The sequence below is a fragment of the Stegostoma tigrinum genome, chromosome 42 (genome assembly GCF_030684315.1).
Source record: "Stegostoma tigrinum isolate sSteTig4 chromosome 42, sSteTig4.hap1, whole genome shotgun sequence".
NCBI lineage: Eukaryota > Metazoa > Chordata > Chondrichthyes > Orectolobiformes > Stegostomatidae > Stegostoma > Stegostoma tigrinum.
Genome location: NC_081395.1, coordinates 13,792,028 through 13,805,184, shown reverse-complemented (window position 1 = coordinate 13,805,184; position 13,157 = coordinate 13,792,028).

Genomic DNA, 13,157 nt, shown 5'->3' with positions numbered 1-13,157 from the left:
CCTTTGACAAAGCTGGGTGGGACCAAATTGGCGGTGAGAGAAGACAGAGGTAGCGGAGACAGTAGGAATCGCACATGCTGGAGAATCTGAGATAACAAGGTGCAGACCTGGATGAACACAGCAGACCAAGCAGCATCAGAGGATCAGGAAGGCTCACGTTTCAGAAGGGTCTAGACGCGAAACATCAGCCTTCCTTCTCCGCTGAAGCTGCTTGGCCTGGTGTGTTCATCCAGCTCTACACCTTGTTATCTCAGATAGAGGTAGAGTATTGTTTTTCAGACTGGAAGCCTGCGACCAGTGGTGCAAGGATCGGTGCTGGATTCACCAATGTTTGTCATTCATACAAATGATTTGGATGTGAAAAGAGGAGGTATGGTTACTAAATTTGAAGATGACACCAAAATTTGTGGTATTGTGGACAATGAAGAAGGTTATCTAAAAGTACAATGGGATCTCAATCAGTTGGACCAATAGATTGAGGAGTTGCAGGCGGAGTTTAATTTAGATAAATATGAGATGTTGCATTTTGGAAAGATAAACCCCAGCAGGACTTAAACAGTTGATGGTAGGACCCTGGAGGGTGTTGTCAAACAGAGAGTCTTGGGGTCCAGGCATATAGTCCCTTGAAAGTGGTGTCCCAGGTACACAGGGTCATGAAGAATGCATTTCGCACGCTTGCCTTCATTGATCTGAGGATTGCAAATAGGAATTGGAACATTATGTTATGGCTGTAGAGGATATTGCTGAGGACACTTTGGGATTCCTGCCTACAATTCTAGCCATCCTACAGGAGGAAGGATGTTATTAAACTGGAAAGGATACACAAAAAATTGATGAGAACGTTCCCAAGACTGGAGGGTTTCAGTTTGAGGGAGAAGCTGGACAGGCTGGAGGAGGTTGAATAGCCAACATCCTTTCCTCAGGGTGGGGGGAGTCCAAATCTAAAAGGCATAGGTTTAAGGTGAGAGGGGAAAGATTTAAAAGGGACCTGAAGGGCAATGTTTTCACGCCGAGGATGGTTTGTTTATGGAATGAGCTGCCAGAGGAAGTGACAGAGGCAGACACAATTGCAATGTTTCAATGACATTTCAAAGAGTACATGAATTGGAAAGGTTTAGAGGGATTCGGGACAAATGCTGGTAAATGGGGTTAGTTCAGTTTAGGAAGCATGATTGGCATGGAGATGTTGGGCTGAAGGGCCATAGATAGGAGACAGTGTTGAGAAGCTGGGACAATCAACTCACATTTCAAAGCTGGGCTTACTCAAAGGTGAGTTGGATGGTACCCTCATCCTGAGATGTTATTGGGATAACATCCCATTGATATCTATGTACTCTCTAATTTAATGCTCTTTATCCACTCACAGAGAGGTATGCAGACATTGCCTTAAAACTTCCTGCATGACCAGAATTAGGTATAAACTTGGTAAAGCTTTATCTTCCTGCACAGGGGTATGTGGAAACTGTCTCAAATAAAATGAGGTAGGCAGTGTTTGTAAATGTGTGAGACTTCTGAAACCCTGTAAAGTATGTAGCTTCTGTTTCTGCTAAAGGGGCCAGGGCACTGACTTTTGTCTAAGCCAGACACTTCAGTGGCTTGAAATTACATTCTGTCACTTCGGCAACTTGAAATCGCCTCCTGTCATTAGCAGTCACTTCGCGAATGATCAATACGGTAACCTGCTCTCTTTATGTTTTCAATGTCGTAATAGTTTGTATATCATGTCATTGTCCGATATAGTGATTGTTTCATGTAACATGCCATTGTGAGATTAAAATTGCTTTATGGATTATGCACTCCATAAGGTATAAAGAGCGGGGACTGTCTGCTGCTCAGGGAGAATCGCTTACGAGACCCTGCATTTCTGCGGATCGAGTACAGTGATCGTCCATGGCTTGTACTTGCTTTGTAATAAAGGATTTGTGTTTTCTAAACGGGTCAGTGTCTTGTTATTGCATCAAGTCCGTGAGGGTCTCTGAAAATGAGCCGAACACTCCAAAAGAGCAAAGGAAGTTTCAGCTTTCATGAACCAATTTAAAGTTCTGCCATTTGTTATGAGAAACGTATTAGCTACATTTCTAAGACTGACCATTTCGGAGTTACCTGATTGCCTGCGCAATAAACGATTTGGTGATTTTTAGTCACATGTGGAAGCAACATTTGCAGCATCTGTCAGAATTATTCGATTTACTGAGGGAGGTAATCTTGGGGACGAGAGTGAGTTCAAAAAAGACAAGTCACATTCTGAGGCCATGTCTTTAGACAAATTAATCAATATATTTTTGAAAACCATGTTTGATTCTCATTATTCAAGTTCACCTGCTGCTATTTTCTCTGGAGGGTCCGAGGCTGAGAGGAGAGCTTATAGATGTTTATAAAATCATAAGAGGCATCGATAGGGTGAATAGACAAGGTCTTTTCCTCGGGGTGGGAAGTCCAAAACAAAAGAGCTTTGGTTAAAGGTGAGAGGGGAATGATTTAAAAGGGATTAAGGAGTAACGTTTTCATGCAGAGGGTGGTGTGAATATGGAATAGGCTGTGAGGGGAAGTGGTGGAGGCAGGTAATATTGCAATGTTTAAAGGGCATTTGGATGGGCATATGATTAGGAAGGGTTTAGAGGGATATGGACCAAATGCTGGTAAAAGGGACTAGATTTATTTTGGATATCAGGTCGGCAAGGATGGGTTGGGCTGAAGGGCCTGTTTCCGTGCTGTATGTCTCTATGACTCTGAGACTGAAACAATTCACGTTACAGTATATAACAGGAAAGAAAGAGATTAGAGTAAACATAGGCCTTTCATAAAATGAATCTGGGGATACGGTTTTGGGGAACAAGCAAATTGCAGAGTAGTTACTGACCCGAAACATGAACTTTGTTTTTCCTTCACAGATCTTTCAGTAAGAACAGAGAAGATGGTGAAAGAGGGGGAGGTGTGACATTGTTGGTCAAGGACAGTATTACAGCTGCAGAAAGGATGTTTGGGGACTCGTCAACTGAGGTAGTACGGGCTGAGGCTAGAAACAGGAAAGGAGAGGTCACCCTTTTGGGAGTTTTCTATAGGCCTCCGAATAGTTCCAGAGATGTAGAGGAAAGGGTAGCAAAGATGATTCTCGATAGGAGTGAGGGAGACAGGGTAGTTGTCATGGGGGACTTCAACTTTCCAAATATTGACTGGGAGCACTATAGTTCGAGTACTATAGATGGATCAGTTTTTGTCCAGTGTGTGCAGGAGGGCTTCCTGACACAGTATGCAGACAGGCCAACAAGGGGAAAAGCCACATTAGATTTGGTACTGGGTAATGAGCCTGGCCAGGTGTTAGATTTGGAAGTAGGTGAGCACTTTGGTGATAGCGATCACAATTCTGTTATGTTTACTTTAGTGATGGAAAGGGATAGGTGTATACCACTGGGCAAGAGTTATAGCTGGGGGGAAGGCAATTATGATGAGATTAGGCAAGAATTAGGAAGCATAGGATGGTGAAGGAAACTGCAGGGGATGGGCACATTAGAAATGTGGAGCTTATTCAAGGAAAAGCTCCTGTGTCCTAGATAAATATGTACCTGTCAGGCAGGGAGGAAGATGTAGAGCGCGGGAGCCCTAGTTTACGAAGGAAGTGGAATCTCTGGTCAAGAGGAAGAAGAAGGCTTCGGTTAGGAGGAGATGTCAAGCTCAGTTAGGGTGCTTGAGGGTTACAAGGTGGCCAGGAAAGACCTAAAGAGAGAGCTCAGAAGAGCCAAGAGGAGACATGAGGAGTTGTTGGCGGATAGTATCAGGGTAAACCCTAAGGCTTTCTCTAGGTATTTAAGGAATAAAAGATCGATGAAAGTAAGATTAGGGCCAATCAAGGATAGTAGTGGGAAGTTGTGTGTGGAATCAGAGGAGATGGGGAAACACGAAATGAATATTTTTCAACAGTATTCACTCTAGAAAATGACAATGTTGTCGAGGAGACTACTGAGATACAGGGTACTAGACTAGGTGGGATAGAGGTTCACAAGGAAGAGGTATTAGAAATCCTACAGAGGGTGAAGATAGATAAGTCCCCTGGGCTGGATGGGATTTATCCTCAGATCCTCTGGGAAGCGAGGGAGGAGATTGCCAAGCCTTTGGCATTGATCTTTAACTCGTCATTGTCCACAGGAATAGTGCCAGAAGACTGGAGGATGGTAAATGTGGTTCCCCTGTTCAAGAAGGTGGGTAGAGACAACCCTGGTCATTATAGACCAGTGAGCCTTACTTCAGTTGTTGGTAAAGTGTTGGAAAAGGTTATAAGAGATAGGATTTATAATCAGCTAGAAAAGAATAATTTGATTTGGGATAGTCAGCATGGTTTTGTGAAGGGTAGGTCGTGCTTCACAAACCTTACTGAGTTCTTTGAGAAGGTGACCAAACAGGTAGATGAGAGTAAGCCGGTTGATGTGGTGTATATGGATTTCAGCAAGGCGTTCGATAAGGTTCCCCACCGTAGGCTATTGCACAAAATGCAGAGGAATGGAATTGTAGGAGATATAGCAGTTTGGATCAGTAATTGGCTTGCTGAAAGAAGACAGAGGGTGCTGATTGATGGGAAATGTTCATCCTGGAGACCAGTTACTAGTGGTGTACCGCAAGGGTCGGTGTTGGGTCCACTGCTGTTTGTCATTTTTATAAATGACCTGGATGAGAGCGTAGAAGGATGGTTTAGTAAATTTGCAGACGACACTAAGGTCAGTGGAGTTGTGGATAGTGACGAAGGATGTTGTAGGTTACAGAGAGACATAGATAAGCTGCAGAGCTGGCCTGAGAGGTCGCAAATGGAGTTTAATGCGGGCAAGTGTGAGGTGATGCACTTTGGTAGGAGTAACCAGAATGCAAAGGACATGGGCTAATGGTAAGACTCTTGGTAGTGTAGATGAGCAGAGAGATCTCAGTGTCCATGTACACAGATCCTTGAAAGTTGCCACCCAGGTTGACAGGGCTGTTAAGAAGGCATACAGTGTTTTAGCTTTTATTAATAGCGGGATCAAGTTCTGGAACCATGAGGTTATCCTGCAGCTGTACAAAACTCTGGTGCGGCCACACTTGGAGGATTGTGTACAGTTCTGGTCACCGCATTATAAGAAGGATGTGGAAGCTTTGGAAAGGGTGCAGAGAAGATTTACTCGATATGGCCTGGTATTGAGGCAAGGTCTTATGGGGAAAGGCTGAGGGACTTGAGGCTGTTTTCGTTAGAGAGAAGAAGGTTGAGAGGTGACGTAATGGAGACATAGAAGATAATCAAAGAGTTAGATAGGGCGGATAGGGACAGCCTTTTTCCTAGGATGGTGACGGCGAGCACAAGGGGGCATAGCTTTAAATTGAGGGGTGCAAGATATAGGACAGATGTCAGAGGTAGTTTCTTTACTCAGAGAGTAGTAAGGAAATGGAACGCTTTGCCTGCAATGGTGGTAGATTCTCCAACTTTAAGTACATTTAAGTTGTCATTGGATAAGCATATGGACGTATATGGAATAGTGTAGGTTAGATGGGCTTCAGATTGGTATGACAGGTCGGCACAATATCGAGGGCCGAAGGGCCTGTACTGTGCTCTAATGTTCTATGTTCTATGATAAGCTTTTCCAGCAACTTTCTTTTTGTTCCTGATTCACAGCATCCCCAGTTTTTTTTTGGTTTTATTTAGTAATTATACAGATATATTATATCAGCTTTATGGGTGGAAAACACTTTGATGATAGAATTAATGCTCATGGGTACAGCAGAGGAAGTAAGTGGAATCAGCATCACCATTACCAAAAGAGCTATATTAGACAAACTAATTGGGCTAAAGGCAGATATGATCGGTGGCCTTCACGGTTCACATCCAAGGATCCTAAAAGAGGCAGCTACAGAGATCCTGCGGTGAATGGCAAGGTGGCTCAGTGATTAGCGCTGCTTCCTAATACTCAGGAACCATGGTTTCAGTCCACCCATGGGTGACTGTCTGTGTGGAGATTGAACATTCTCCCTGTGTCTGCATGAGGTTCATCTGGGTGATCCAATTAAATCTGACATTCCAAAGATGTGCAGGTTAGGTGAACTGGCTGTGCTAAATGTCCCCTACTATCCAGCTGTGTGCAGGCTGTGTGGACTAGACATGGGAAAGGCAGCATTACAGGGATGGGGCGGGAGGGTCTGTGTGTGATGCTCTTTGGAGAAGACGGTGTGGAGTTGATTGGTGAAACTTCCACTCAGTAAGGGTTCCATTAGTGCTTTCGTCGTAAACTTTCAAAAACTGTTCACTTCTCCAGCAGAATCAGAGAAATGGAAAGAATTAGATCTGACACCCCTAATCAAAAAGGGAGGGAGACAAAAAGTAGTCAAATTCTCTGATTAGCCGAACACCTTTTCTTGGAAAAGTATTGGAATCGATTGCTAACGAGGTGATAGCATAATGTTTGGAAAAATCAGAATCCAATCACACAGAGGCAGCGTGGCTTCATGAAAGGAAAAGCATGGTGTTTTCTCAAGGAAGTATCCACGAGAGTGGATAGAGAAGAAACAGGAGATGTGTCACACTTTGGACTTCCAGAAACTGTTCAACAAGATACATCACACAAGGTTGAGTCAAAAGGTGAGAGCCCATGGTATTGGTGGTTGAATACTGGCAGGAAGAGAGAATTTGCAAAGGGGTTGGAAACAGGGGGTTCAGATAAGGGTTATTTTTCACCGTGGTGATCCATGAGCACTGGGGTTCCACAGGGATTAGTTCTGGAAATGCAATTGTTTACAATATATCTCGATGACCGTCAGAAAAGACGTCAATGTGTTGAAGCTAAATTTGCAGATGACACAGAAATTGCTGGAAATTCGGATTGCAAAAGAGGTATGCAAACAGTTCACAAAAAAATCAATAGGTTTAGGAAATTGTCAAAACTTTGGCAAATATAGCATAAAGTGGGAAAATGTGAGTTTGTCCATTTGTCAGGGACAACAGAAGAACAAGGCGTCATTTAAAGGGAGAAAATACTGCGGAAAACTGCAACACAAAGGGACTTTTGGACACTTATGCACAAAACATTGAATGCTGGCACACAGGGGCAGCAGGTAATCAAGAATACTTACGGAATGTTGGCTGTTCTTTCAAGAGAATTGGAGGATAAGTGGAGGGAATTCTTACTGAAAATGTACATGCTGCTGGTGAGACCACGCCTGCAGTTCTGTGAGCAGTTCTGGTTCCATTATTTAAGGGAACATCATTTGGTTGAAGGCGGTTCAGGGAAAGTTGATTGCATGATCCCTGGTCTGGTTGGATTATGAGCAATGGCCAAATGGACTGGGACCATACTCACTGGAGTTTAGGAGAATGAGAAGCGATCTCACTGAAACATATCAAAATCTGAAGGGTCTTAACACAGTAAATGATGAGAGAATGTTGCCCCCATGGGAGAGACTATGGCTGGAGGGCATTAGATTAGAATAGAAGAACAAGGTGTCATTTAATGGGAGAAAATACTGCAGAAAACTGCAACACAAAGGGACTTTTGGATACGTAGCAGAAAACAGAATACTGGCACACATGGGCAGCTCCAACCTGAGACTGACTTGAGGAGAAATTTCCTCTCAAAGAATGCTGTGTCTTTTGAACTCCTTGTCATCGACAACTGTGGGAGCACAGTTATTTTTCATATTTAAGGCTGTGATGGAAGATTCGTAATCAGACACGGCATCAAATATTATTGGAAAGACAGAGAAGTACCAGACATTTGGAATACTATGAATGTTATACCTTTTCACCAAAAAGGGAGGGAGGATGAAAACATTCTGAGAAAGGCTGATTAACTGAACATCTATTCATGGAAATGTATTGGAATCGATTGTGAAAGAGGTAATAGCAGGGATATTTGGAAATCAAATAACCCAATCAAGCAGGGTCAGTGGGTTTGGTGCAGACTTGATGGACTGCAAGACCTCTTTCTGTGCTGTAGGGGTTCTACGATGCAGTGTGATGTTCTCTTTGTTTAACATCTCACTACAACAAATTGGGTCGTTTCCTGCACCACATTAAATCACTGAGTGAACTTTCATAAGCCCACATTCACAATCCGGCAAATACCTGTGTTGTTTTCAAAGTGACAGGTACTTAGTTCCTTTTCCTGTCCTCTACAATGGTCCCACGTCAACTGGTTTAGTTCCAAGTCAGTAATGCTCAGGTCTCTCTCTGACGATACTTTATTCAAACAAGTTACAAGTTAGTTTTAGCTCTTCCTCTCCACAAACGACTCCCATAAGCAAAGAGTATTATGGGTCGGGGCACATCTTTTGCTTTTTCCTTTTCTTTCCTTCGATCAACCTTTCCCATATACCCCATCCATCAAGACAGATTAAATCTTTTACACTATTCTGTTCTGAAAAGTATTGTGTTTAAGAGGGGTTAACTGGTCATGTTTGTTCAGCGACTGCAATTAAAATCACTTCACAAGAGCATTAATTGTGCCACTGGAGAATTTAGCTTTTCCAGTAAAAGACACGCCTTTCAACTTCTTTTTTCAAAACCTTCAGTGAAAGCATCACTCCTGGCACATATAGGGGATCTTGGTTCCTGAGAGGGTGTGTGGATAGACTGAAATCTGTGAAGCATAGATCATAATGAAACATCAGTGAGTTCATAACTGAGGACCGCAGCGATTGGAATGAAAAACACAATGGGTTGGAATCTGGAAGATTTAGACTTGAATGTTACTACAGAGGACAGGAGTCTATCCTTTTGGCTTGACCGTTTTTCTGCAGATAGCCCATGGATCACATTAGCTTTTCGAATCTATTGGATTCTTCGGATTAGTCAATTTATTTACTATCCCATCCTCGCTGCTATTGGGGTTCCTGGTAGGTATCATAAATCACTTCTGACATTTTTAAATCATTTTCAAACCCATTTATTCTCTGGGCACATACTGTCCCTGCCTTGTTGCTGTTGGCATTCATATTATTTCCAACTATTAGATCAAAAAACAATATTTCATCTCTTCATTGTTCTTGTTACTTATCTGTTGCAAACATGAAATACATTGGCTTCAAACCCTGTGACAAACTTTGCTCTCTATCTATCACCCCAAAAATCTTCCATGTTTATGGCTAGAAGTTTGAATGAAGCGTTTCACAATGTTGCTGATTATTTTGAACCTGAACCGATTTCTGACCTTAAAATTAACAATCTTTAACAATCTCAGTTTCTTCCACTGCACATTATTTCTGTCACCGCATATCTATTCAACAGCATCTTTGCGGTTGTTCACGGTTTAAATTTTGGGAAACCTGATAAACTACAGCCCATGCAAACCTACACTGCCGGCATCTTAATCAAAAGCAAATTTCTAGCATCTATCATTCCTATGATCACTGGCTTATGTTCTTTTCCATTCTGACAAAAATTAATTTTAATCATCTCATGATTTAATTTTGACTCTTTCAAGCTCTCGCCTTTCCAATGATGCGACTTCTCTGCCCTTAGCCATGCTTCAGCCATTCTTTCGCTTTATTGTATTTTTTTTTAATTCTCTGCACTGAACATGATCTTCAGTTTCATAAAGTCAGGTGCGTTGTCTGTGCATTCCCACTGGTTACTTGTGCACATTACTTTAAGATGAACAACATGAGTAACCCTCTGCAGCATAACTTAAAAGGGTCAGCTCTCCAAAGTGCAGCTGAGAGACAGCTTACTTTTATTTCCCTGCTGTTGTAAAATTAGTGGAGCTGCTGGTGCATTGGTTTATGGGTGTTTCATTACAAATTGGGGGCACAGAGATTCAGCGAGACTAGAGGACCCTCCTCTGATCTAGTTATGGGGACTGTAATTCCTCCACAAATCGGTTTGCAACATGAGCAAAAAATGCAGCAGAACTTGCAACAGGAGATGGTCCGCAGCAAGGAATTGTGGCACATGGCAGGACAGGGGATTTCATCTTTATCCATACAGCGTGGTTTTGCAAGAGAAGGTTTTTGTCAAACTCCAGCGAGGAGCAGAACAGCTTTGCAAAGCGAGTGTACTCACAAGCACACATATCATTGGTTAGCATTGCATCGCTTCCCTCTGCTGGATGTACTGTCTGTTTCCCAAGAATTATAGGGTGACAGTGGTTTGATCTGAAATTAATGCTGCAGTCGAACCTGACCTGCTCTCCTGTTTGCCTCACCGTTTGTCTCATTCTCTCCATTGGTCTCATGCCCCTTTGCTGCCATTCAGTTCCACCTCTGTTCATTATCCATGATTCCCTCCTTACACTAGGGCAGAAAAAGAAGTCTGTCCTCAAATATTAAATGTTATCTCAACTCTAATGATCAGCAAATCTTTGTGTTCAATTTAATTATCAACATCAATTTTCATTGATATTTGTACTTTCTCACTGTTATCTGTTGGATATCTATAGACCACAATGAACCTCTGATGGAATTGTGAGAACAAAAAGCACTGACCACTTCATCTACTTCACAAGAACTATTATTAATACAACATAAATGAAGACCAGACACAGTCAAAGCAGAAAGATGACTTCACTTTCGTTGATTTCTGTGATTCCCTTCCCTGTCCTGACATCCGAATTTACATTTCTGGGGATAGACTGGCCACCAATATCCACTACAAACCCACCGACTCCCACAGCTAGCTGGACAATACACCCTCGCACCCAACTTCCTGTGAAGACTCTATTCCATTCTCGCAATTATTCTGTTCCCATCGCAAATGTTCAGATGAGGCCAATTTCGACAAGGGACCTGACAAAATGTCCACTATCTTCCTGAGCCAAGAACTCCCCAGCTCCATTGTCAACAGGTTCCTCAATCGGTTCAAAAGCAACTCCCGCACATCTGCCCTCACCTCCTCTCTTCCCTCCCACAACAGCGATTGGGTTCCCTTTGTTCTTACCTACTATCCCACCAGCATCCACAGGCAGAAGATCATCAGGTGCCATTTCAACAACCTCCAGTGAGATGCCCCCAACAGATATATATTTCCCTTCCCTCCCTGGTCTGCTTTCTGCATGGACCATTGCCTCCAGGCCCTCCGGTCCACTGTTCTTTCACTCTCAGTGCCCCTACAGCCGCACACCACCTTCCCCTGCAACTGTCCATGATGTAAAACCTGCCCATTTATTTCCCTGTCCACATTATCCAAGAGCCCAAAGAGACATTCAAGGTGATGCAGCAGTATACCGGTACCTCCCAGAATCTAGTTTACTGCATTCACTGCTTACAATGTGGTCTCCTCTACACTGGGGAAATGAAGTGTAGACTGGGTGGCCTCTTCACTGAAATCCATGTTCTACATGCAAAAATGACCCTGAGACTCCAATTGCACACCACTTTAACACACCACTCTGTTCCTGGCCTACATCTCTGTCTCTGGCTTACTGCAGTGTTCCAGTGAATTTCAGTGCAAGCTGAAAGAACATCACATCATTTTGTGCATGGAGACCCTCCAGACTCAATATCAAGTTCAGAACGGCTATTCTGTACTACGTCATTGGATTTGAAGCCATCTTATTCCTGTTTCAGATCAAATCCCTTCAGAATCTAAAATATTGAGAATTGAGAAGATGCCATCTCTCAAATTTTCAATAACTAACTATATTTAAAACGTAGAGTGGAAATTTATGATCAACAATTACAGTAATAACAATTTAACATCTAATCTCTCTTACATTCATTTCAATGCATCATTAAAGGCAGTGTCACTGTGACTTTTCCAATTTAACAATACACCTTGTTTATTTTCCTTCCTTGCAGCAAACATAGTGGCAATGGTGATCCTGTTGCGGGGCAAATGTGGCCTCTCCAAGTGTATTACACATTATCTGGTGGCCATGTCAGCATCAGATCTACTGGTCGTTATTCTCAACGTAATTTTGAGGCACATCCCAATTGTTTATTCAGACTACTTTTCTTTTGTGAAGTCCATCCGGGTGTGCAACATCCACGCTGTCCTGCTTTATGCAGCCACAGACTGCTCTGTCTGGTTCACTGTTGTTTTCACTTTTGACAGATTTGTGGCGATTTGTTGTCAGAAATTGAAACGCACATATTGCGTGGAGAAAACAGGAGAGATAGTACTCGGGATTGTCACTGTGCTGAGCTGCTCAAAGAGCATCACCTGGTACTTCATGTATACAGACATGTATGGGCTGCGAAACCGCCCGTGGTTTTGTGAATTACGATTACATGTTGAGCAATCTTTAATGTGGGGAGCAATCGAGTTTGCCCATCACATTCTAACTGCTGCAGTCCCATTCATAGTCATCTTGCTTCTCAATATTGTCACTGTCAGACATATTTTGGTCAGCAGCAGAGTTCGCTGGAGACTCTTGGCGCAGAGCACTAGGGTGATCTCAAGAGATCCTGAGATGGCGAGACGGCATAAATCCATAATTTTATTGTTTGTCATCTCAGCAAATTTCATTTTGTTATGGGCAGTGTTCTTGGTATATAGTATATGGCGCCGGATGTGGCAATTAGGTTATCGGTCTCTTTGGATAGATCGGTCTGCACGGGAAGTGGGGTTCATGCTTCAGCTCTTGAGTTGCTGCACAAACACCTGCATTTATGCAGCAACACAGAATAAATTCAGAGAACAGTTGCTGCATATGTTCAAATATCCCTTCACTATAATTTGTCAGATCTGTCATAGATGAGAACACTTCAATCACGAGCAATTTATTGTGCCTTTTCCATTATTATCAATGTTCAATCTCAGCAGTGCAAGGGCCTCCTTCAGGTGCAAGAGATAGAAAGAAGTTTCTACGTATGGTCCAGGATCCAGGAAGGGGCTTGCCACTATGGTATGAGAGTGTATGAGAATCTAGTCATGAAGGGATATGAATCCAGTCTGTGAGCTTGCCCACATGGATGACCTGCATGCATATGTCATCAACTGGAGTTTGTGAGTGAGTCAAAGGTAGACTGATCAACCAGTCACTTACAATAGTGGGACAATTATGTGAACACGTAAAGGAGGCACATGGGATACTTACCTTCATTATCTGAGGCTTGAATTTTAAGAGCAGTGAGGTTATTCTGGAAACAGATGAGAAGAACCTGAGAATGGATAAGATTGAGATGTATAAAATTCATGTCATTGCCGGAATCAACGTGGTCGTCCATCACTGCACCACCTCCATTGTCAGGACATCTTTTTCAGACCAGCA